General features: G+C 45.2%; 1 protein-coding gene across 9 annotated transcripts in view; it reads left to right on the forward strand.

The window, feature by feature from the left end:
• Nucleotides 1–26,499, forward strand: part of LOC132394688 (regulator of G-protein signaling 3-like) — a 175,602-nt gene that overhangs the window by 112,269 nt on the left and 36,834 nt on the right. Inside the window, exon 1 of one of the 9 annotated variants that reach the window (XM_059971066.1) lies at nt 16,367–16,495. The exons of the other annotated variants lie outside the window; for them this stretch is intronic. The gene's annotated coding sequence lies outside the window, so the exon portion shown is untranslated. Of the gene's footprint in view, nt 1–16,366; nt 16,496–26,499 lie in introns of those variants that run through there. 9 annotated transcript variants of the gene reach the window in all.

Genomic DNA, 26,499 nt, shown 5'->3' on the forward strand with positions numbered 1-26,499 from the left:
ACACCGGACCAGCTCCTGGTGTGAGAGGGTTGTCCCGTCAAGACAGACCGTGCAGTTTACGTCTGTATTATATGTAGTTTATTCAGACATCAGTGATCATAAGGAGCTCGACAGACTAGATGTGGAAATGTTTTCCCCAGTGGGAGAATGAGCCAGTCACTTTGAAATGATGTGTTGAAACTGGTAGATTGGTTTATTATTGTCATATACAGTATACGGAGGAGTAATGAGAAATGTTGGCATATTTTATCAGAGAATCAGTTTCAGGTTTATTATCCCTGACCTACGTTGTGAAACGTTGTTTTGAGGATGCATGTACAGTAGTGCAAAGCAAGAGGAAAATAGTGAGGTGGTGTACATGGGTTCATTATCTGTTCAGAAATGTGTTGGTGAAGGGAAGTAGCTGTTCCTGAACCTGGTAGTGTGGGACGTGGGGCTTCTGTACCTCCTGCCCAATGGCAGCTGCGAGAAGATGGTGTGGTGGGGATCTTTGATGATGGATGTTGCCTTCCTGAGGCAGTGCAGTGCCTCCTGCAGGTAATACTGATCTAGATTTTGCATTTAGTTTTGTACATCGAAACACACAGTGAAATGTGTTAACAATCGAGATTAGGGATGCGCTGGGCAGCCGACAAGTGTCACCATACATTCCGGCTTACCAACTGAGCTCAGCAGGACAACACAGAACGCAGCAAAATGGAAGATAGAAAGCCACAGTGTAACAACAGCTTCCTTTCTTCCTTCCACTCAGCCACCCATGCACATACGTGGTCCTCTAACCCCTAGGGCAAGGCACCTCCATCCTCCAGCAGAATCCTGGATCTGCAGACACTGGGCCTGAAACTCCCCAGTGGACTCATGGAGTTTCACAGACTGGGGCTCCTGTCATCCGGCCTCAACTTCCAATCAAACTTTGGGCTTCAATTTGGACCTCCAATTGACTTCTGGGTTTTGACTTGGTACTCTGATCAACCTTAAGGCCTTTAGTATCAATCCAGGACTTGCAGATAATGACGGATGCAGACCCCAAAGTCCAGGCCTCGAACACCAGGCATTGATGATGGGACCCCGAAAGCTAGGCCTTGAACTCCGATTTGTGATGGTGAGGATAGGGGTACTTGTGATGTATAGGCCTGAGTCCATGACTCTCTTGCGAGATGAAAGGCTGGAGCTCAGGGGAACGGGTCCAGTGTGAAGAACAGAGAGCACTGTCTGCTAACGGTGGGTTGCAGAAATAACAAGCGACCAGTGCTCATTAAGTCAGGTGATTGATGGAGCCTGTCCAGCTCGCTAAAGCCCAGGAGAGTTTGAAGAGGACTTACTAGACCTCATTAAAGTTGCCCTCTCTGACAAACAGCTGGAGGCCAGATGTTCATTAGAGGAAGCCCGTAAGCTCGGTGCTCTTTCCTTTTAACCTTTGCAACTCTCCACCACCTCCCCTCATTAAAACCGAGCAGGACTTTTCTCCAGATTTGAAGGATCTCCTTCAGAACCTCAATTATAATTCAGTCATTTTATTTGTCACATATACATCAAAACATCACAACACAATGAAGTGCGGCCTACGCGTCGATGGCCAGCATTCTGACGCGTTGCTGGGGGCCACCCACAAGTATCACCACGCTTCTCATGCCAACGTGTCATACCCACAACTCACTAACCATAACCTGGACTGCTTGGGACTGTGGGAGGGAACAGGAGCACCTGGGGAAAACCCACACGATCACAGGAAGAACGTATAAACTCGTTCAGAGTGTTATGCTAACCGCCATGTTACCGTGACACCATTTATCACGGAGGGGCGTGTATTTCTGCAGCGCCATTAGTCCCCTCGCTATTCAAACAGAAGCTTGCTTTTGGGGCTCGGCAGAAGAATCAGTGTGCACTCTTTTAACACAGAATGTTAAAGCATAGAACATTACAGCACAGTGCAGTCCATTCAGCCCATGATGTTGTGCTGACTCCAAGATCAATGTAGCCCTTCTCTCCTACATCACCATGATTACGAGCTGTGTCATCTGGAGTGGGCGATCATGGTCTTTCTATGACCGTGATTGTTTTTGTCCATTGCCTTCTGCGGGGCAATGTCTTTACAAGATGGGTGACCCTAGCCGTTTTCAGTACTCTTCAGGGATTATCTGGCTGGCTTGTGATTTGTACCGACTGTTCCTTCATGTGACCCTGATCGGGTGTGAGGTTGCTACACCTTGCCCAAGGGTTGCCAAGGAGTGAGCGCCTTCCACTTTGCAACCCCTCCCTCTATGTGCCTGTCTGAGAGTCTCTTAAATGTCCTTAAAGTGTCTGCCTCTACCACCAACCCCAGCGGGGCCTATCAGGCTCTGTGTAAAACAAACCCGGCTCCCTCACCTCCCCCTATATATTCCACCAAGCACCTTAAAATTATGCCCTTTTCCACTGCACCCCACTACCACCTGGCAGCTCGTTCTCTGCACCCACCACCCTCAGTGCAGAAAACTTGCCCCTAAGGTATCTTCAAATCTTTCCCTATCTCAACTTAAACCTCTGCCCTTTAATTTTAGATTTCCCTTGCTAGGGAAAATGTCTGCCAACATCCACATTATCTGCACTCCTTGTGTTTTTGAAAGTTTATATGTGAGTGAATCGACAGTCATATGTTAACAAAAGGAAAGTGAACTTTCTCCTTTTACTGAAGAAACAGGCCACAATTTCCTCATATTTCCAATTTTTTTAAATTTAACTCAGTTCTGTTCTTTTTCATCGGTTCCTAATCAGCTTTTACTCATTGAGAAAACACTAAATATCATGCTCTTTCAGTCAGTTCAATCTCACATAAACTTCAATGTTTACCCCTGTTTACCAAGTCCCCTGCGTCACCCGACTAATCCCCAGATCCCGTAAACAACTGGGATGGCTTTCTGGGCCTGTAATTTAAGGTCCATGAGACTTTTTTCAAACAAAGCGAAGGAAAATGTAAATTGTGTGCTTAAGATTTACTGCAAACATTTGAGTTGTGCATGTGGAAAGAAATAATTCTTCAAAGTCACTTGAGAGGGTGATTTGCTTTCTGACGTCCCAAAGCCTCTTTCTCCATCTACAAGGCACAAGTCAGGAGTGTGATGGAACACACTCTACTTCAAAGCAAATTTATTATCAAAGTAGATGTATGTCACCAGATAAAACCCTGAGATTCATTTTCTTGTGGGCATACTCAATAAATCCATAAGGAAATAACAGCTATAGTAGAAACAACGAAAAGCCACACCTATTGGGTGTCCAACAAGTGTGCAAAAGACACCAAACTGTGCAAGCACAGGAAGAAAGAAATAATAATGATTCAAGACTCAAATTAATTTATCACGGGAATATCGAAACCTACAGTGAAATTTCTTTCCATTAACAACCAATACACCAAAACATGTGCTGCTGGCAGCCAGCAACTGTCACCACATTTTCCTTCCTCACCTGAGGAAGGGTCTCAGCCCGAAACGTCAACAGCGCTTCTCCCTATAGATGCTGCCTGGCCTGCTGTGTTCCAACAGCATTTTGTGTGTGTTGTTGTTTTAGTAAAAAAAAGTGCTCCCTCTCACCCACACCCGTACACAGTCCAAAATCTTCCCCCTCACCCACTCACAGACGCAGTCCAAATTCCTCCCTCTCACCCACTCACAGACGCAGTCCAAATTCCTCCCTCTCACCCACTCACAGACGCAGTCCAAATTCCTCCCTCTCACCCACTCACAGACGCAGTCCAAATTCCTCCCTCTCACCCACTCACAGACGCAGTCCAAAATCTTCTCTCTCATCCACACCCGTACGCAGTCCAAAAACCTCCCTCTCACCCATTCATAGACACAGTCCAAAATCCTCTCTCTCACCCACTCACAGACACTGTCCTCTAGTCTTAACACAGATAGAGAGTGAAAAACAGTCAATGCTTCAGGGTTTTGGCCCAAAATGTCAACAGTTTATTCATTTCCATAGATGCTGCCTGGCCTGCTGAGTTCCTCCAGCATTTTGCATGTGTTGCTTGGATTTCCAACATCGGCAGATTTTTTCTTGTTTGAAATGTCGATTGTTTATTCTTCTCCATAGATGCTGCCTGACCTGTTGAGTTCCTCCAGCATTTTGTATGTGTTGTTCAAGATTTTCAGCATCAGAACAATCTATTGTATCTCCTATTATCATGATATTTTATGATGTGATATCTATTTTAAATAGAATAATGTGGGGTCTCCGTCAGTCAGAGTTGACCATGGATATTGTGTCCTAGCTGCCTGGATACACAAGCCTGGGCAATATGATATGGAGAACAGACTGTTGCCCATGTAGCAAGCTCCCTCTCTCCACGCATCTGATGAATGCAAAGGAACGGCAGAGACCGATACAGTTTGGTACCAGCGGTGTCGCAGGAGTTGCCAGTCAGCATTGAGCTCAATGCAGGACTGCCTCAGAGACTCCAGCTCTGGATTTTTCCCTTGGGGTTTACTCCACGAGTGGGTATAGCTGTAAGGCAGTGGAGGTTTGAGACCTAGGTGAGCTGTCAACCACAGCTGACAAGTCCCATCTGCCCGAAGCGATTGGTTCTAATTCGCCAGTAACCCACCTTTCTCCTGTCAGTAGAAACGGTTCCTCTGGGCTGAGTAGCTAAACCACACGTGAAGGCCAGGAGCTGGACCTGGTTGTCAGAGGCTATGTGAGGCGCACGCCATTGGGATCATTTTGTAGGTAGTGGGAGCTTATCCCCATTACCACCTCCGGCTCTAGCAACCTTATGGAATAGAGTACGAAGAGATAAAAATAACCGTAAATGTTAGAAAGGAGTACAGAGATAGAGATCTTAGGCGCATAGGCCTTTCAGAAATCTGATGGTGGAGGAGAAGAAGCTTTGACTAAAATGTGGAGTGTGTGTTTTCAGGTTCCTGTACCTCTTCCATGATGGTAGTAATGAAAAAGGGGACATGTCTTGGATGATGGGGGTCCTTAATGACGGATGCCTCCTTTTTGAGGCATCACCTCTTGAAGAAGTCCTCGATGTTGGGGAGGGTTGTGCCGGTGATGGATCTGAACATCCTGTCATAACGCTGTTCACCGGAGCCTCCACACCAGACTGTATGTCTCCACCACAGACCCATAGAAAGCCATGCCTAGAACCCTTCGGCATTCCTACATCCCTTCGAGATTCCTGCACTCCTCTGCTTCCCTGGATCTCGTGGCTCACAGTCTGGTAGGTGAATTGCCCCCAGCCTGCACCTGAACGGTAGGTATCGGCTGGAATGTGGGATAAGAGCAGGTTTCTAAAGATACATCGTTGTGGCTATCCCTCGAGGTTGAGGATGATGGTCTTCGTTCCATTTCCACAGAGCAAAGGCGCCTGTGCGTGTATTTGTTTAATGTGTACTTGATGTTGCACTCCAAGAAGCACACACAAATCAACCAACTGATTACAATGGCATGGAAACCACGACGATTGAAGCTGATGAATTTGTTGCAGCCTTCATCCGCCTTCACAGCCGTCGAGTTCGAAGTAACTTCATCCGCCTGTTCCACCGTTGAGGTCTTGGTTGGATTGTTCTTTGTCAGGGACCTCACCCTCGACCTTACCGCCGTGGGTGACCCTACCAGGAGCATAGCTCCAGACGGCATCGCTCTTGGGATCTCAGGATCACACAAGCTTCTCCACCACCACGAGGTGACAATCCACGGAGAAGAGAAGACACATTCAATTCTGCAGATGCTGGAAATCCTGAGCAATACACACAAGAAGCTGGAGGACATCAGCAAGTCAGGCTGCATCCGTGGAAGGGCATAAACAGTCGACATTTCAGGCCAAGACCCACCTAGATTCTTACTTCACCCCTTTCCCCATACAACCATCTTCTCTCTCACTTGTCACTTCCCTGCCCCACCATTCAGCACATCTACAAGGACCAATGCCACAAAAACACAGTGTCCATCGTCAACGGCTCCCACCATCCAGGCCATGCTACTATCGGGTGGGCAGGAGGTATGAAAAGTGCCCCAGCCCCAGGTATGGAGACAGATATCACCCTACAACCATCAGGCTCCTAAACCAGTGTGGAAACTTCACCCACTTCAACACAGTACTGATTCTGAAGGACTCCACAACTCATGTTCTCAGTATTATTTTTTATTTACACGTAGGTTATTTGTCAGTCCTTGTTTATGTCTAATTTTGCATAAATTCTGTAAAGGACTGCAAAGAATGAAAGTAAATGCTGTGATAGTAAATTTTACTCTCACCTTGACATTCTTAATCTGGCTTCGCCTCCTACTTTCCAGTCCTGATGAAGGGTCATGCTTCAAAATGATGTCTGCTTATTCGCCTCTACAGATGCTGCCTGACCTGCTGAGTTCCTCCAGCACTTTGTGTGTGTTGCTTTAGTGCAGGATCAGTTCTTTGAGGTTGGCATGAACTCAATGGGCTGAAGGGCCTGTTCCCAAGTTATTTGACTCTGTGAACCCGAGCGTTGGCCACTGCTTAGCAGACATCTAATCCAAGGACAGAGGAAGGGCCATCTTCTCCCCACAGCAGCCAACTCCCCTCCCACCCTGAACCACATCGTTAACCCTCGATGTCACGGCCCCCACCTCCCCCCATTGTAGTCAGCAGCTGCGTGTGTTGCAGATCTGCTCTTGATGGGAGCTGCTGAATTAGTACCAGCTCGCTGCCCAGGTAAATATCATTCCCTTGAAATTATTTACCAAGAGCAAACTCTGAGCAAGCAATTTATGTTATTCTTATTTATGTTTGAGTTATTGTTTTTTGAAAAGCTTTAACAGCCCATCACAACCATTACATTGTTGTTACAAGACATTATTTTGTTCTTGCATGTGCTCCCCTTGACAAGGATAACACAGATTTAATTTGTCACCAAAGACTAGCAAATTTCCACCGATGTGCTGCAGAGTGGTGCGGCACAGAACGAACGAACTGCAGAGAGCATTCTGACTGGTTGCATCACCGTCTGGTTTACAGGCTCCAATGCACAGGATCGGGAAAAGCTGCAGAGCGTCGCAAACCTAGCCAGCTCCATCACTGGCACTGGCCTCCCCATCTTAGAGTACGTCTTCAAAAGGCAATGTCTCAGGAAGCGGCATCCATCATTAATGATCGCTGAGTGTGTGCCTTCAGGCTTCTGTCCCTCCTTCTGCTAACTACCAATATCAAGGAGGAGGTGTAGGAGCCTGAAGACACACACTCACTTTCAAGGTCTCAGGGACCGCTTCTTCCTCCCCACCATCAGATTTGTGAATGGATAAGAAGCGCGTGAATGACCTCACTGTTCGCAACTGCGTACTTATGCTTTATATTTCTTATTGTAACATAGCAATTTTCTATGTATTACACTGTTCTGCTTCTGCAAAAACAACAGATCTCACCAGATATGTCAGTTTTAATAACCGTGATTCTGGTAATGAAGAGAGCAAGTAAATAATTTTGGAGCAGGTGGTCGGTGGTTTATTTCCCAAGGCCATACTGGAAATTTATTTCTGGGCTCTGCAAGGAAAACTCAGGTTGCTCTGGGAGGATGAGGCTCAAGTGCCGTGCAGGGAAAGATCCCATCGATACCCAGGAGGGCTGTGAGTGAGCCAGTGTCAGGTGTGCCTCTCGGCTGTGACTCCAGCTCTCTGCCTACCCTTCAAGGGGTATGGCAGTGGGAAGGGGGAGGCTTTGTCACTTGATAGGCCCCGAGTCTCTGAGCACAACCCTTCCCAGGTGCCATATGGTGAGGAGCCTGAAGTCCCACAGCACCTCATCCAAGAACAGCTACCTCCCTTCAACTCTTATGCACAACCCTGATAACTACCTCAGTTTAGCACTTTGTACTGCAGTGGACTTTGTGGGTTTTTTTTGGTTTCGTTGTGTTCTTTCTTGAAAAAAATAGTGGATAATGTACAGTATATTTATATTTTTTCCTGTAAACGCGTGTCTGTGATGCTGGTGCAAGTGAAGTTTTCATTGTATCTGAACATGCATGTACAGCAGCTGTGCATGTGACAATAAACCCAACGTTGACTTTGGTCATCCCGTGGCAGGAAAAGACTGCTAACTCTGCAGAGTAAGATCCCACTACCTGCAGTAAAACTCTAATATGGTATGGGATTCACCTGGAAGATCCTGCATAAGGTAGTGGATACAGGCCAGTCCACCCAGTTCACACTCTCTTCTCACTGCTGCCATCAGGAAGGAGGTGCAGGAGCCTCAGGAGCCACACCACCATGTTCAGAAACAGTTATTACCCCTCAACCTTGAACCACAGGGGATAACTTCACTTGCCCCATCACTGAACTGCTCCCACAACGTATGGACTCACTTTCGAGGACTCTTTATCTCATGTTATTGATATTTATTGCTTGCTTATATTTTTAGAATTTTTTCTTTAGTATGCTCCAGGAAGCCATGAGCACCACCTCACCATTTTGCTTTCTATTTACATTTTTTTTAATTGCAACTTATGGTAAATTTTGTGTATTGCTCTCTATGCAAAACAGCAAATTTCGCAGCATAGATCAGTGACAATAGTCTTGATGAAGCTGCTTATTCCCCTCCATGGATGCTGCCTGACCTGCTGCCAGTTCATGTCGGATACGATAGGGTCTTTTAAGAGACTTTTGGATAGGTACATGGAGCTTAGAAAAACAGAGGGCTATGGGGAAGTCTAGTAATTTCTAAGGTAAGGACATGTTTGGCACAACTTTGTGGGCCGAAGGGCTGTATTGTGCTGTAGGTTTTCTATGTTTCTATGTTTAATCCTTCACCCCTACAAAACCCTCCATTGTTCTATGATCCATGTGCTTATTTCAGAGTTTATTAAATGTCCCTGATGTATCTGGCTCTACCAGCACCCCAGTTCCACACACCCACCAGTCTCTGTGTGAGAAAGAATGACCTCTGATATCACCTCTATACTCCAGTCCAGTCAGCTTGAATTTATGCCCTGTTGTGTGAGCCACTTCCACCCTGGCAGAAAGTCTCTGGATGCCCATTCTATCTATGTTTCTTATCACTTTATACACCTCTGTCAAGTCTCCTCTCATTCTCCATTGCTCCAAAGTCCTATTTCACTCAATCTTTTCTCATAAGACATGTTCCCTAATCCAGGCAACATCCTGATAAGTCTCCTGAGCACCCTCTCGAAAGCTTCCACATGAGGCAACCAGAACTGAACACAATATTCCAAGTGTGGCTTAACCAAGGCTTTATAAAGCTGCAGTATTAGCTTGCAGCTCTTGAGCTGAATTATTGACCAACAACAGCCAACCTTTTTAACCACCTTATCAACTTGCATGGCAACTTTGAGGTATATTTTTAAAAAACATTTGAACATACATTTATGTCACTTTTGGCAAGCTATACAACAATAGAACAAATTTTCCAGTGAACCCGAAGTGTTTAAGGGGAATGTGAAGTACACAAGAGCTCCAGATCCCAACCCCAGCTGGAAATCTTATCCAGTTGGATGCTGCGTCCATTGGCTGGATTCTGACTCACCATATGACTCTAACTCCGTAAGATATAGGAGACAATTAGGCTACGCAGCCCATCAAGTCTGCTCCACCATTTTATCATTGCTCATATATTTTCCCTCTCAACTCTATTCTCCTGCCTTCTCCCCATAACCTTTGACATCCTTATTAATCAAGAGTGTATCAGCCTCCACTTCAAATATATCCAATGACTTGACCTCCATGGCAGTGAATTCCACAGATTCACCACCTTCAGGCCGAAGAAATTCCTCCTCCTTCATCTTCCGAAGGGACTCGCTTCTATTCTGAGCCGAGACACTATTGGGAATATCCTCTGCACGTCCAGGCCTTCCAATGTTTGTCTTTTTTATACAGGCCATTAGTTATGGATTTTGTTTAAAACTAATATAAATACAAGAATATAAATTTAAAATCCAATCATGTTTTTAGTTGTGTGGAAAAATAAAAACAAGAGGATACAACACCGGAAAGCAGAATGGCTTTCTGCCCGTTTGTGCCAAATGTTTCTGGTGTGTTGTCCTATCACTAGCAAGTATCAGTAGTTGCAGATGCAGCCTGTCTTAGCTGCACTAACTATTTGTGAAGGTTTTAGTTCTTTTGGCAATACAGCATGGAATAGGCTCCTTCGTCCCTTCGTGCCACATCACCCCAGCAACCCCCAACAAGCTGGATTAACTCTATCCTAATCAGGGGACAACTTACAATTTACAATCAGCAACCCTGGTTTGCCTTTGGATTGTGGAAGGAAACCAGAGCACCTGGAGAAAATCCTCACAGTTCACAACAAGAATGTATAAATTCCTTACAGGAGGGCGCTGGAATTGAACTCCGAACTCCAAATGTTCACACTAATGGTTGTAGTGTCACACTAATGGTGGTGCTCATAACTGTTATGGCATGCCAACTTTTATAATCAATGCCCTGAGTAATGAAGGCAAGCATGCCACACATCTTCTTGACCACCCTATCTAAGCTTGCACTCCATAATCCCTGTGCACATAAGTTCACCTAAAAGTAGCCTATTTAGTGTGTGCAGAACTCACACAGCAAAGTTCTGGGGCAATGTATTTAATATCATCAGTGACACATACAAAATGCTGGAAAGGCAGCATCCATGGAGGGGAATAAACAGTCAGTGTTTCATCGGGACTGGAAAGGGAGGGGCAAAAGCCAGAATAAGAAGGTGGGGGGATGGGAAGCAGTACGACCTAGATGGTAATAGGTGATGCCAGGAGAGTGGGGATGAAGTGAGAAGCTGGGAGGTGATAGGTAGAAAGGTGAAGGGCTGAAGAAGAAGGAGTCTGATAGGAGAGAAGAGTGGACCATGGGAGTAAGGGGAAGAGGAGGGGGCACCAGACGGAGGTGAAAAGAAGAGAAGGGGTGAGAGGAGGAAAAGGAAATCGGGAAAGAGTTAATATACGAGGAGCACTTCGTGGCTCTAGACATGTACTCACTGGAGTTTAGAAGAATGACAGGGGATCTCATTGAAACCTATCAAATATTGACAGCTCCTCAAAATAGGGTGAATTTGAAGAGTATGTTTCCTATAGTGGGAATGTCTACGACCAGAGGACACAGCCACTGAATAGAGGGACATTCATTTTGAACAGAGAACAACTTCTTTAGCCAGAAGGTGGTGAATCTGTGGAATTCATTACTACAGATGACTGTGAAGGCCAAGTCATTGGGTATACTTGAGGTGGAGGTTGATAAGTTCTTGATTAATCAGGGCATCAAACGTTAAGGGGAGAAGGCAGGAGAATGTGTTTGAAAAGGATAATAAATCGGTTATAATGGAATGGCAATGTACACCCAATGGGCTGAAGGGCCTAATTCTGGACCTATGTATTCTGGTTTTATGGTCTTAAGAGGGAAGGGGGAGGAGAGAAGTGACCAGAAGTTTAAAAAATGGTGTTCATGTGGTCTGGTTGGAGGCTACCCAGGCGGAATATGAAGTGTTGTTCCTCCAAACTGTATATTTAAAATCACGGCATGTTGTTGGAAGATTGAAAAGACAAAAATTGAGATGAGACTCCAGTTTCTTGAGGCTGGATCACACGGTCTGAACTTGGCCTCGGTTCCACTTTCCTAACTGAACACTTTGTTGGCTTTGTAGCACAGAAATATATCCATATCGACCTTGAATGAGTCACTGAACGGATGATTAGTGATGAGTTAGCTCTTGTGGGCATTATTTATAAGGTCAGTTCCAGCTTTAATCTGCTGTGGTAACATTGGCTTAACTGTTCTTTTCTGTGGAGGAGAGGTTTAGTCAGATCCAAGGCTGAGCAAGTTGGAGACGCAAGAGAGAATCTCTGTGTCTTGGTGTAGCGGGTAGAGGCAATGCCTCACTGTGGCCCGAGAATCAGTTTAGTCTGTGTGGAGTTTACTCATTCTCCTTGTGGGCTCCCCCCAACATCCCACAGATGTTTATGTGTGTGTTTTATTTATTTATTGAGATACAGCGTGGAATAGGCCTTTCCTGCCCATCGAGCCGTGCCCCGATTTAATCCAAACCTGATCATGGGACAATTTACAATGACCAATTAACCTACCAACCCGTACATCTTTGGATTATGGGAGGAAACTGGAAGACCCAGAAGAAACCCACATGCACACAGGAAGGATTATACAACCTTGCTTATAAAGGACAGCAGAAGTCGACTCCAAACTCCAACGCCTTGAGCTGTAATAGCCTTGTGCAGCAAAGGCACCCCAAAGTTCATGGTCATCATTGTGGAGATGCCGTAGATTTAATCCGGGCCCTCATATATGTGAAGTGTGAGCTGACCCACTGATCTACATCCCCGGGATGTGTGGGTTGGGAAGTTAATTGGTCAGTGCAAGATGTTTCCTTAGTGTGTGGGTGAGAGTCAGAAAAGCACTATAGCACAGAAAAAGCCACTTTGACCCATCTAGTCCATGCCAAACCATTAACCTGCCTAGTCCCATCAACCTACGCCCGGATGATAGTCCTCCATATCCTTCTCATCCAGGTACAAATTCAAATTTATCTTAAATGTTGAAATCAAACCCGCTTCCACCACTTGCAATGGCAGCTCGTTGCAGACTCTTATCATCCTCTGAGTGAAAAAGATGTCCTTCGGTTCCCCTTAAACTTAACATCTTTCATTCTAAACCCATGAAAAAAGCCCACTTTCATTTACCCTATCTATACTCTTCATAATTTTGTATACCTCTATCAAATCTCCCCTCATTCTTCTATGTTCTAGAGAATAAAGTCCAGACCTTTTCAACCTTTCCCTATAACCCAGGTCCTCAAGATTCAGCTTGTCAGATTTACAATGTCCTTGTAAATTTTCTCTGCATTCTTTCAATCTTATTTTCATCCTTCCAGTAGGTAGCTGACCAAAACTGTACACAATACTCCAAATTAGGCTCACTGGCATCCTTTCCAATTTCAACACAATGTCCCAACTCCCCTTCTCAATCCAGGCCAGCTGATGGGAACGCAAGGAGAATGAAAAATGGTTTAATGTGTGATCTGTGTAAAAGGTCCAGGATGCTTGATGTGGACACCGGTGGGCCTGTTACTGTGCTTTCTCTCTCTGTTTCTCTCATGTCTAGTGACAAAGAGAAGGAAACAGTTAGGGGCAGAGGAGGAGTGTGGTGTCACAGCTTTTACAGATTTTAGACAGTGTGTAGAAGGGGCAAGAGGCTCACACAGAGAGTGGTGGGAGTCTGGAGCTCAATGCCCGAGGACCCCTGGAAACAGGCAATATCTGAATCAGAATCAGGTTTCTTATCACTGATGTACACTCAGCTGTATTAGGTACTTTCTGTACCTAAAAAGAGGCCACTGCATTTGTGGTCTTCTGCTGCTGTAGCCCATCCACTTCAAGGCTTGACATGTTGTGCATTCAGAGATGCACTTCTGCACACCGCTGTTGTAACGGGTGGTTATTTGAGTTACAGTCCCCTTCCTGTCAGCTCAGGCGTCTGGCCATTCTCCTCTGACCTCTCTCATTAACACAGCTTTTTCACCCACTGAACTGTCACTCACTATATTTTTTTGTTTTCCATGCCAATGTCTGTAAACTCTACAGACTGTTGTGCACAAAATACCTGCAGTTTCTGAGATACTCAAACCTACTCCTCAGCTTTTTACTCCAGTCCTGCCAAAGGGTTTCAGCTCAAAATGTCAACTCTACTCTTTTCCATAGATGCTGCCTGGCCTCCTGAGTTTTTCCAGTTGCTCGGATTTCCAGCATCTGCAGATTTTATTTTGTTTGTCCTCAAACCACCCAGTCTGGCAACAACAATCATTCCATGGTCAAAGCCAGTTAAATCACATTTCTTCCACACTTCTTGGTCTGAACAAGAACCTCTTGACCATGTCTGCAACCTTTTACGCATTGGGTTGCTGGTTAGCTGATCAGATATTTGCATAAATGAGCAGGTGCACAAGTGTACCTCACAAAGTGCCACTGAGTGTACACAGTGAAGTTTGCTGTTTCGTAAGCTAAAAAGTAACCAATAGTGTGTTTGTGGACTGTTCAGAAATCTGATGGCAGAGGTGGGAGAAGCTGTAACAATTTCTAAAATTCTGGAGAGCGATGGGTACTGAAAAGGTTAAGTCTGCTTAACACAAAACATGAAGATAGAATATGAAAACATGATGAAGATAGAATAGTGGATGTAGAGTATATGGGTTTCAGTAAGGCATTTGATAAGGTTCCCCATGTAAGGCTCCTTCAGAAAGTAAGGAGGCATGGGATCCAAGGAGCCTTTGCTTTGTGAATCTAGAATTTGCTTGCCCACAGGAGGCAAAGAGTGGTTGTAGATGGTTCATATTCTACATGGAGGGTGAAATTCTGCAGGGATCTGTTCTGGGACCCCTCCTCTTTGTGATTTTTATAAATGACCTGGAGGAAGAAGTAGAAGGGTGGATCAGTAAGTTTTCTGATGACACAAAGGTTGGAGGTGTTGTGGATAGTCTGGAGGGCTGTCAGAGGTTACAGTGAGACATCGATAGGATGCCGAACTGGGCTGAGAAGCGGCAGATGGACTTCAACCCAGATAAGTGTGAAGTGGTTCATTTTGGTAGGTCAAATTTGAAGACAAATATAATATTAATGGTAAGACTTTGGGCAGTGTGGAGGATCTGAGAGATCTTGGGGTCTGTGTCCATAGGACAGCCAGAGCTGCTGTGCAGGTTGACAGTGTTGTTAAGAAGGTGTACGGTGTGTTGTCTTTCATCAACCAAGGGATTGAGTTCAAGAGCCATGAGGGTAATGTTATAGCTATATAAGGGCTTAGTTTGGCCCCTCTTCCTGTGTTCAGTTCTGGTCACGGAACTACAGGAAGATTGTGGATACTATAGTACAGAGGAGACTTACAAGGATGTTGCCTGGATTGGAGGGTGTACCTTAATTGAATAAGTTGAGTGAACTTGTCCTTCTCTGCCTGAGACGTGAACTGATAGAGGTGTGTAAGATGATGAAGGGCTTTGATCGTGGGGAGAGCCAGAGGCTTTTTCCCAGGGCTGAAATGGTTAACAAAAGAGGGCACAGTTTTAAGCTGCTTTGAAATAGGTACTGAGGGGATGTCAGGGGTAAGTTTTTTCACACAGAGAGTGGTGGGTGAGTAGAATACACTGCTGGTGGTGGTGGTGGAAGTGGATACAATAGGGTCTTTTAAGAGTCTCTTAGATAGGTACACGGAGCTTAGAAAAATAGAGGGCTATGCGCTCGGGAAATTCTAGGCAATTTCTAGAGCAGGTTACATGGTCAGCACAACATTGTGGGCTGAAGGGCCTGTAATGTGCCGTAGATTTCTATGTTCTACGATCTGATGGACAGATTGACATCAGGAATTAAAAATCAAGGAGATTCAATTGTAAACATTTAATTTACTGGGTAACCCATTCATTTGATCTAATTACAATCTCCAGATAAAGCGCAGGTCCCTGCTGGTTAATATCAGAGAAGATGTTGGGTAATGAATGTCAGCGAGACGTTGGCACAGAGCCAGGGAAGGCACCTGGTGCTAACTGGCATTGGCATCCACCTACGGTTTGAACATCACTCCCTCTGCAGGACTCATGTCTGAGTCGGGAGCTTGTTTATCTTTAGTTTCTCCACAAGAGATTGCAGCACAGGTTCTAAACTGACTGTTTGACCCCTCCATATACCGGAGACAGTTGTTAAACCATGGTGAACAGGCCTTCTAGCTGATGCCAATGTTTCTCATCATACTGTACCCTCTTCTCATCAGGGACGAGGTACACACACTCCATATTTAATGAACGGCTTCTTCCCCCACCGCCATCAGATTGCTGAATGGTCCATGAACATTTCACTCTCTTTTCACACTACTTACTTATATATCTCTTATGGTAATGTAGTAAATTTCTTATGCATTGCACTGTCCTGCTGCCACAAAGCAAGAAATTACACGGTAGTGGTTCTGATCATGATGAAAGTAAATATATAACTTTGGAGCAGGTGGCAAATGTTATATTTCTCCAGAGCTTCCTAGGATTTTATTTTCAGAATCCACTGGGAACAGGGTTTGTATGACGTGCAGAGAAAGATCCTCATAATTCCTGAGAGGGATGTGAGTGAGCTGGTGTCAGGTTGTGAGTCGGGGACTCCAGCTCCCTGCTTCTGCATTGGGGAGGGAGAGGCCTTGTCCCTTAATAGACAAGTGTTCGTCCTCCAGACTGGGCCTGGGTCCTTGAGGCTCTGAGTTTGCAGTGCTAAGCACTGTGCCCCCATCCTTCTCCGATGTTGTACTTTCGAACAGCAGGTCATAGTTTCCGAATAAGTCATCTATTTAATGTGGAGAAGAGGCAGAGCTACTCCCTAAGTGTTGTGAGTCTTTGGAATTTCCCACCTCAGAGAACAGTCATCAAGTATATTTAAAGCCAATAGACTGACAAAACCCAGAGAAAAGGAAACAAGAAAGCGGAAAGTGGGACAGAGTATTACAGCATGGCCTTTTGGCTGGAAAGTCCACTTTCAAGGACTCCACAACTCAAGTATTAATTATTTACTATTTTTGTGTACTTGCACAGTTTGTTTTCATTTGCACACATGGTGCTTGCCAGTGTGGAGTCTTTCACTGATCTGATTTTGTTTCTCTTTCTTCTGTGAATGCCTGCAAACAAATGAATCTCAGGGTGGTATTGGTACATAGACGTGCTGGGGTAGTAAATTTACTTTGCACCTCGAGTATCTGTAGAATCACGTGTTTATCAAATTTGACTGAGATCTCCCGAGAACACATGCCGTCTCACCCAGGCGGTATCCTAGTGAACATCTTCTGCACCCTCCACCGCTCCCACATTCTCCCAATAATGTGACTACAATTGAAATGGAGTACTCCTGATGTGGCTTAACTAGAGTTTCATAAGTTCCCGATATTTGAATTCAATGTTTCGACTATAAGTAATCCTTTCTGACCATAATTCTGTAAAACCAAAAGACATAGGAGAAGAATTAGGCCATTTGGCCCATTCTGCTCCACCATTTCATCACGACTGATCCATTTTCCCTCTCAACTCCAATCTCCTGCCTTCCCCCCATCTCCCTTCATTCTCTGACCAATTGAGAATCTATCAAACTCTGCCTTAAATATTCATGAAGGCTTGGCCTCTACAGCTGCCTGCGGCAACGAATACCACAGATTCACTACTCTCTAGCTAAAGAAATTCCTCCTTATCTCTGTTCTAAAAGGACGCCCCTCTATTCTGAGGCTGTGTCCTCTGGTTCTCGACTCTCCCAACATAGGAAACATCCTCTCCACATCAATGCTATCAAGATCTATCACCATTCAGTAGGTTTCAATGAGTTCACTCTCATTATTCTGAATTTTGGTGACTACTGGTCCAGAGCCCCTAAACGCTCTTTATATGACAATCTATTGAATCCTGGAATCATTTTTGTTAACTTCCTTTGAACCCTCTCCAATGTAAGCACATCCTTTCTTAGATCAGGGGCCCAAAGCTGCTCACAATACTCAGTAAGGCCTCTCCAGTGCTTTGAAAAGCCCCAATATTACATCTTTGCTTCTATATTCTAGTCCTCTTTAAATGAATGCTAACATCGCATTTGCCTTCCTCACCACTGGTTCAACCTGCGAATTAATCCTTAGGGAATCCTGCACAAGGATTTTCAAGTCCCTTTGCACCTCAAATTTTTAAATTTTCTCTCCATTTAGAAAGTAGTCAACTTTTCTGCTTACACAACGTCCGTATCCCACTATTCTCTCCGTTTTCATGCGCCTATCAAAGAGTCTCCTGGAAGCTTCTAACGTATCTGCCTCCACTTGATTCGGGAGCAAGTTACAGCTTGTGATTCAGCTGGGAGCTCAGAGAATTCGAACGTGTAGGTAGGATTTCAGCCTACCTGGTCAATACCTGTGGAGGAGGGGGAACTGCGCAGGCGCGAGTGACGTCAGCGTCGAGCGCGCACTTTAAAAGGTAGGACTTCTTGGCAGAGCGGGCAGCGGAGTCCGTGGAAGCAGAGTCCTGGGCTTTGGCTAAGTGGGCTTCGGCAAGGCTGTGTGATTGCTCGCTGAGGGGAAGAAGGTAAGGTCGCTAGGTGCTTTTTAGACTTATTCTATTAATCCAGTTCTGGTATGGGGGAGACAGTCAGAGCAGTGGTGTGCTCCGTATGCAGTATGTGGGAAGTCAGGGTCAACACAGTTGTCCCTGATGACCACACCTGCAAGAGGTGCGTCCAGCTGCAGCTCCTATCAGCCCGAGTTAAGGAGTTGGAGCGGGAGCTGGATGAACTACGGATCATTCGGGAGGCAGAGGCAGAGATAGACAGGAGTTATCAGGAGGTAGTCACACCAAAAAACCAAGAAGTAGGCAGATGGGTGACGGTCCAGAGAGGCAGGGGGAGCAGGCAGAGAGAGCAGAGCACCCCTGCGGCCATTCCCATTAACAATAAGTATACTGTACTGGATACTGTTGATGGGGATGACCTACCAGGAATGAGTTGTAGTGGTCCTGCCTCTGGCACAGAGGTTGAACCCTCAACTAGAAAGGGGAGGAGGGAAGAGAAGAGAGCGATAGTTTTAGGGGATTCTATAGTTAGGGGGGCAGATAGGAGATTTTGTGGGGCAGGTCGGGAGTCTCGGATGGTATGTTGCCTCCCTGGTGCCAGGGTCGGGGACATCTCAGATCGGGTGCAGGCTATTCTTGAGAACGAGGGCATGAACCCAGATGTAGTGGTCCATGTAGGGACCAACGATGTAGGTAAGGTGAGTGAGGGGGTCCTGCTTAGAGAGTTCAGGGAGTTAGGAGTGAAGCTGAAAGGCAGGACCTCCAGAGTGACAATCTCGGGATTGCTACCTGTGCCACGTGCGAGTGAGGCGAAGAATAGAATGATTATGCACATTAATACGAGGCTGAGAGCATGGTGCAGGAAGGAAGGGTTCAGGTTTTTGGATAATTGGTCTTTGTTCCAGGGACATTGGGATCTGTTTCGAAGGGACGGTCTACATCTGAACCGGAGGGGTACTAGCATTCTTGCAGGAGTGTTTGCCAGTGCTGCTCGGGGGGGTTTAAACTAGATGTGCAGGGGGCAGGGATCCAGATCCAGAGGGTTGGTCAGAAGGAGCATGGGATTAAATGTGTAGAAAGTTTGGGTAATCTTGAGAAGGTCATCGAAATTCAGGGTGCAATTAGCCCGATGGAAGTTCAAGGAGCTGGGTTAGGTACAGTAGACAGTCTTTTAAGCAAAGAGAGGAGGAATGGGCTAAGAATTCTATACTTGAATGCACGTAGTGTCAGAAATAAGGCAGATGAGCTTGAAGCTCAGATGAAAATGGGGAACTACGATATTGTTGGGATAACGGAGACATGGCTGCAAGGGGATCAGGCCTGGGAATTGAGTGTACCAGGGTATACGTGCTATTGTAGAGACAGAAATATGGGAAGAGGGGGTGGGGTGGCCCTGTTGGTAAGGAATGAGATTCAGTCCTTAGCAAGAGGTGACTTGGGAACAGGGGAAGTAGAGTCTGTGTGGATTGAGCTGAGGAACAGCAAGGGTAAAAAGACCCTAATGGGTGTTGTGTACAGGCCCCCAAACAGTAGCGTGGATATTGGGTACAAGTTGATTAGGGAGTTAACATTGGCATGTGCTAAAGGTAATGTCGTTATGGGAGATTTCAACATGCAGGTGAACTGGGAGAATCAGGTAGGTGCTGGACCCCAGGATAGGGAGTTTGTGGAGTGTCTAAGGGATGTATTTTTGGAACAGCTTGTGCTTGAGCCAACCAGGAACGAGGCTATTTTGGACTTGGTGATGTGTAATGAACAGGAATTGATAAGTGATCTTGAAGTAAAGGAGCCATTAGGAAGTAGTGATCATAACATGATAAGTTTTTATCTACAATTTGAGAGGGATAAGGGCAGATCAGAGGTGTCAGTGTTGCAATTAAATAAAGGAGACTACGGAGCCATGAGGGAAGAGCTGGCCAAAGTTAAATGGGCGGATGCCCTGGCAGGAAAGACAGTGGATCAGCAGTGGCAGATATTCTTGGGCATAATACAAAAGATGCAAAAGCAGTTCATTCCAATGAGAAGGAAGGATTCAAAGAGGGGGAAGGGGCCACAGTGGTTGACAAAGGAAGTCAGAGATTGTATAGCATTAAAGAAAAAGAAGTATGACAGGGCTAAGATGAGTGTGAATACAGATGATTGGGAAAGTTTTAAGGAGCAGCAGATCTTAACTAAAAAAGCAATACGGAGAGAAAAAATCAGGTATGAGCTCAGTCTAGCCAGGAATATAAAAGGGGATAGCAAAAGCTTTTTTAGCTATGTGAAGAGAAAGAAGATAGTTAAGAACAATGTTGGCCCCTTGAAGAATGAATTGGGAGAAATTGTTATGGGAAACAGGGAAATGGCAACAGAATTTAATGCGTACTTTAGATCTGTCTTCACCAGGGAGGACACAAGCAATCTCCCAGATGTATGGATGGGCCAGGGTCATAAGATATCAGAGGAATTGAGACAGATTGACATTAGGAAAGAAACTGTGATGAGTAGACTGGTAGGACTGAAGGCTAATAAATCCCCGGGTCCAGATGGTCTGCATCCGAGGGTTCTAAAAGAGGTGGCTCAGGAAATTGCGGATGCATTGGTAATCATTTTCCAATGTTCCTTAGATTCAGGATCAGTTCCTGAAGGTTGGAGAGTGGCTAATGTTATCCCACTTTTCAAGAAGGGAGGGAAGGAGAAAACGGAGAACTATCGCCCTGTTAGCCTAACGTCAGTCGTGGGGAAGATGCTTGAGTCCATTATTAAGGACGAAATAGTGGCACATCTAGATGGCAGAAATAGGATTAGGCCGAGCCAGCATGGATTTACCAAGGGCAAATCATGCTTGACTAATCTGTTGGAGTTTTTTGAGGGTGTAACAAGGATGTTAGACGAGGGTAAGCCAGTGGATGTTGTATACCTAGATTTTCAGAAGGCATTCGATAAGGTGCCACATAGGAGATTGGTGAGTAAAATCAGACCTCATGGCATTGGGGGCAGGGTTTCAACATGGATAGAAAACTGATAGAAAGCAAAGGGTAGCAGTGAATGGGTGTTTCTCGGACTGGCTGGAGGTGACTAGTGGGGTACCACAGGGCTCTGTATTGGGACCACAGCTCTTTACGATTTATGTCAATGATTTAGATGAGGGCATTGAAAACTATATCAGCAAGTTTGCTGACGATACTAAACTGGGTGGCAGTGTGACATGCGAAGAGGACGTTAGGAGAATACAGGGAGACTTGGATAGGCTGGGTGAGTGGGCAGATACTTGGCAGATGTCATTCAATGTGAATAAATGTGAAGTTATCCACTTTGGAAGCAGGAACAAGAGGGCAGAGTATTATCTGAACGGTGTAGAGTTAGGTAAGGGAGAAATGCAAAGAGACCTAGGAGTCCTAGTTCACCAGTCAATGAAGGTGAATGAGCAAGTGCAACAGGCAGTGAAGAGGGCAAATGGAATGTTGGCCTTTGTTACAAGGGGAATTGAATACAAGAGCAAGGATGTCCTTTTGCATTTGTACAGGGCCCTGGTGAGACCACACCTGGAATATTGTGTACAGTTTTGGTCTCCAGGTTTAAGGAAGGACATTCTGGCAGTTGAGGAAGTGCAGCGTAGATTCACTAGGTTGATTCCTGGGATGGCAGGGCTGTCTTATGCAGAGAGATTGGAGAGATTGGGCTTGTACACGCTGGAATTGAGGAGATTGAGAGGGGATCTGATTGAAACGTTTAAGATAATTAAAGGATTTGATAGGATTGAGGCAGGAAATATGTTCCAGATGTTGGGAGAGTCCAGTACCAGAGGGCATGGATTGAGAATAAGAGGTCAGTTATTTAAAACAGAGTTGAGGAAGAGCTTCTTCTCCCAGAGAGTTGTGCAGGTGTGGAATGCACTACCTCGGAAGACGGTGGAGGCCAATTCTCTGGATGCTTTCAAGAAGGAGCTAGATAGATATCTGATGGATAGGGGAATCAAGGAATATGGGGACAAGGCAGGGACTGGGTATTGATAGTGAATGATCAGCCATGATCTCAGAATGGCAGTGCAGACTCGAGGGGCCGAATGGTCTACTTCTGCACCTATTGTCTATTGTCTATTGTCACCCCCCCCCCATCCCATCGGGCAGCGCAATCCAGGCACCCACCACTCTCTGTGTGAAAGAAAATATACACAATGTGTTGTAAAATTAATGTGCAAATCTCTTTTGAGCAAGGCAGTCAACTCTTCAAACATTAGTCTAACATAGGCACCACCGGAGAAAACTATTTTTCTATTCCATGCACACATCATTCTCTGTTAGGAAAACCTACCTCGGACATCCCTATGCACTCCTCCAATTACGTTGAATCAGCTTAGCTATGCTGCCCTGGGGAAAAGTCTGTGCCCGTCCATTTGATCTGTGCCTCTTATCATCTTGTGCACCTCTAGAGTTCAAAGAAAGTTTACTATCAAAGCACATATATGTCACCATATACAACCTTAAGATTCGAAGCCCTAGAAAGTGAATTCACAGGTTGAGTTGTGCACTTGAAGCAGATGACTGCCGAAGTGAGCAGTTAAAGATACCAGTGTAAACTTTAACCAGTTGATCAGCCCAGGTCTTTAGTACTCAGCCAGGTCCACTGTCTGGGGCAGATGTTTACCTTGGGTCCTCCTTTAGGGTGCTCTCATGTTGGCCTCAGAAGCGATTCAAGTCCTCCTCTCATCCTCCCTCACTCAAAAGTAAAAACGGCCTGACTCTCTCAACCTTTCCCCCTAAAATATGCTGTCTAATCCAGGCAGCATCCTGGTAAATCTCCTCTGCACCCTCTCTAATCCAGGCAGCATCCTGGTAAATCTCCTCTGCACCCTCTCTAATCCAGGCAGCATCCTGGTAAATCTCCTCTGCACCCTCTCTAATCCAGGCAGCATCCTGGTAAATCTCCTCTGCACCCTCTCTAATCCAGGCAGCATCCTGGTGAATCTCCTGTGCACCCTCTCTAATCCAGGCAGCATCCTGGTAAATCTCCTCTGCACCCTCTCTAATCCAGGCAGCATCCTGGTGAATCTCCTCTGCACCCTCTCTAATCCAGGCAGCATCCTGGTAAATCTCCTCTGCACCCACTCTAATCCAGGCAGCATCCTGGTGAATCTCCTCTGCACCCTCTCTAATCCAGGCAGCATCCTGGTGAATCTCCTCTGCACCCTCTCTAATCCAGGCAGCATCCTGGTGAATCTCCTGTGCACCCTCTCTAATCCAGGTAGCATCCTGGTGAATCTCCTCTGCACCCTCTCTAATCCAGGCAGCATCCTGGTGAATCTCCTCTGCACCCTCTCTAATCCAGGCAGCATCCTGGTGAATCTCCTCTGCACCCTCTCTAATCCAAGCAGCATCCTGGTAAATCTCCTCTGCACCCTCTCTAAAGCTTCTATCTTCTTCCTATAATGAGGCAAACAGATCTGAGTACAATATTCTGAGTGTGATTGGACCAGGGTTTTATAGAACTGCCCTATTACCTAGTTTGCTCAACCTATTCCTCATAGCTTCATATGAGGTGGAGCTGAGGCAAGGAACAGACTTCCCCTGCCAGTGGCCAAATGGCTCGAACTTGCACTGACAACTTCATTCCACCGTCTGTAAGGCAATTTAGGATATCCTATAAGCAAAAACAAACCGTGCTGCAATAAATTTTTATGTTCAGTATTTAAAAATGAATCACAGTAGCCTGCAGTATTAAATATCTCAATTGTAAGCTAAATGTCATTTTAATTACACTGCAACACCATAACAAAGTAAAAATTTTGAACAGATTTATTTCAGCTAAGTACCTCTTAGGGGTTTATTTTTAATGTATTTAATGGATTAGAGAGCATATCTTATGAGGATAGTTTGAGAGAGCGGAGGATGAGAGGTCATGTGGTAGAGGTGTACAAGCTGAAAAGAGGCATAAACCAAGTGGGTGGCCAGAGTCAGGGTGGAAGGTGCTAATACAAGGGGAAATAATATTAAGCTCTTTGAGGGTAAGTATAGGGGGAATGGAGAGGTAATTTTTTTTATGCAGAGTGGTGGGTGCATCGAAAGCCCCGCCAGGGGTGATGGTAGAGGCAGATATGTTAAGGACGTATACATAGATAGGCACATAGAACCAAGAAAAATTGAGGACTGTGCAGGAGGATTTAAAAAAATCAGCACAACATTATGGGCTGAAGGGCCTGTACTGTGCCGTCCATTAACTCTGCTTGGAGTACAACAGACCAACAAGTATTTGGCCTGAAAGTTTGACTGGTTATTCCCCTCCGACGATGCTGCCCAACCTGCTGAGCTCCTCCAGCATGTTGTGTGTTTCTCTGGATGTACTGCCTCTGCAGAATCCCTTGTATATACAACAGACTGTGTGCTTTGGAGCAGAGTGACTCTGTTATTTTCTGCTTATACAGAGCAGCTGAAATTGGCAGTAAATATGGCTTCAGTTCTCTTATGTTTGATGTTTCATTAGGAACTTTATAAAACTGGAGGCAAAACAGAGGAGGGAAAAATAGACTGGGAAATAAAATTGTTTTGTAGTTCCCCCTGGTGGTATCTAATTCAGACTGATGTTTGAAAAGTCATCTGTCTTGCTCAAAAGAGAATGGTGCATTAATATTACAACACATATATTTTCACAGAGTGCCTGGAGTGTGATGCCAGGGGTGGTAGTGAAGGCAGATATGATAGAGGCTTTCCGCAGGCTCTTTGATAGGCACGTGAAAGGGCAGAGATGAATGGTAATGACATTATGTTGGCAGAAAGGGTTATTTATTAGTTAAGGCATTGAGTTCAAGGATCAGGAAGTTATAGAACTTTAGTTAGGTCACATCTCAAAGAATGTAAAAGCAGGGTCATGACCTTAGTAGAAGGTTGTTCAGGACAGAGCTGGAGAACTTGGTGCATTTCTGGTCATTCACACATTAGAATCCAATGCCTACATTAAGATGTGGGTGGCACGGTAGCATAGTGGTTACTGCAAGTGCTTTACGGCACCTCTGAGCACCAGTTGGGGTTCAATTCCCACCGCTGTCCGTAAGAAATGTTTATATTCTCCTCATGACTGCCTGGGTTTCCTCCAAAGGCTCCACTTTCTTCCCAGCGTCTAAAGACCTGCAGTCTGGGTTAGTGGGTGAGTTGTTGGCGTGTGACGATGGTGCCAGGAGCATGCTGACACTTAAAGTCTGCCCAGCACAATCCTTGCTCATTTGATTTGACACCAATGACACATTTCACTTCAACGTGCATTTGACAAATAAAGCTTTTTACTTTTCATTTTTAATCACATTATAAAACTCCACGGAGGCTACATCTGGAGTATTAAATTCAATTCCGCACGCCACGATTTAGGAAAGATGTGCAAACTTTAGAGAGGGTGCAGAAGTGGTTGAGCAGGATCTGCCTGGATTAGAGGGCATGAGATATAAGGAGAGGTTGGACAAACTTGGCTGGTTTCCTCTCGAGTGTCATTTTCTGAGGGGAGATATGATAGAGGTTCATAAAATTATAAGAGGCAAAAACAGTGTAGACAACCAATATCTTTATTGTCAGAGTTGAAATATCTTATTGAATACTAGATAATATCTACCATCACATCTAAAACTAGAAGGCATGTTTGTGAGGTGAGGGGGGAGATGTTCAAAGGTGACGTTCAGGGCAAGATTTTATTACCCTGAGAGTGGTGGCTGCTTAGAATGTGCTTCCTGGAGTGGTGGTGGAGGCAGATACAATAGAGGCCTTGATGCAGCTCCCAAGTTCATGGATGTGCAGGTAATAGAAGGATCTGGACATTGTGTAGGCAGAAGGGAACAATTTGGTTAGGTATTTGATAACCATTTTAGCTAGTTTGTCACAGCATCGACAGCCGAAGGGTCTTTTCTGTGCGGTACTGTTCTTTGTTATATGTTCTTTCTGTACAAAGGCACGTAGGAAAGTTAGAAATCCGTGATCAAGGTGAACTCTTCACCTCCCAATCTACCTCACCATGGTCCTTACACCTCCTTGTCTGTCTGCACTGCACTTGTAAAACTATATTTTGCACTCTGTTCTTTTTTTTCTCCTTTGTACAACCTCGATACACTGACATGTGCAATGATCTGTCTGGGTGGCACGCAAACAAAAAGTTTTTTGCTGTATCTTGGTACGCACACCAATTATCTTGTCATGACAATAAACCAATTACCTTGAATTTCAAATTAGAGGTCTCAGTTACAGGAACGATATCAACTGTTTCAGAACCTAATTTCTCTGTAGATTTATATTACTGTCAAAGGTGTAAATAAGCTGGGATGGGCTTTAGGGACACTGGGATATACACCATAGAACAGTACAGCACAAGAACAGGCCCTTCGGCCCACAGTTTTGCGCTGATTCAATTAAATTGGTAATCAATTAAACTATAAAATCTATATTTTTTCTGCCTATGCATTTTCCTCATATTCATGTGCCAATCAAAACAACTCTTAGAAGTCCCTGTGCTATGCT

The sequence above is a fragment of the Hypanus sabinus genome, chromosome 5, assembly GCF_030144855.1.
Source record: "Hypanus sabinus isolate sHypSab1 chromosome 5, sHypSab1.hap1, whole genome shotgun sequence".
Taxonomy (NCBI): Eukaryota; Metazoa; Chordata; class Chondrichthyes; order Myliobatiformes; family Dasyatidae; genus Hypanus; species Hypanus sabinus.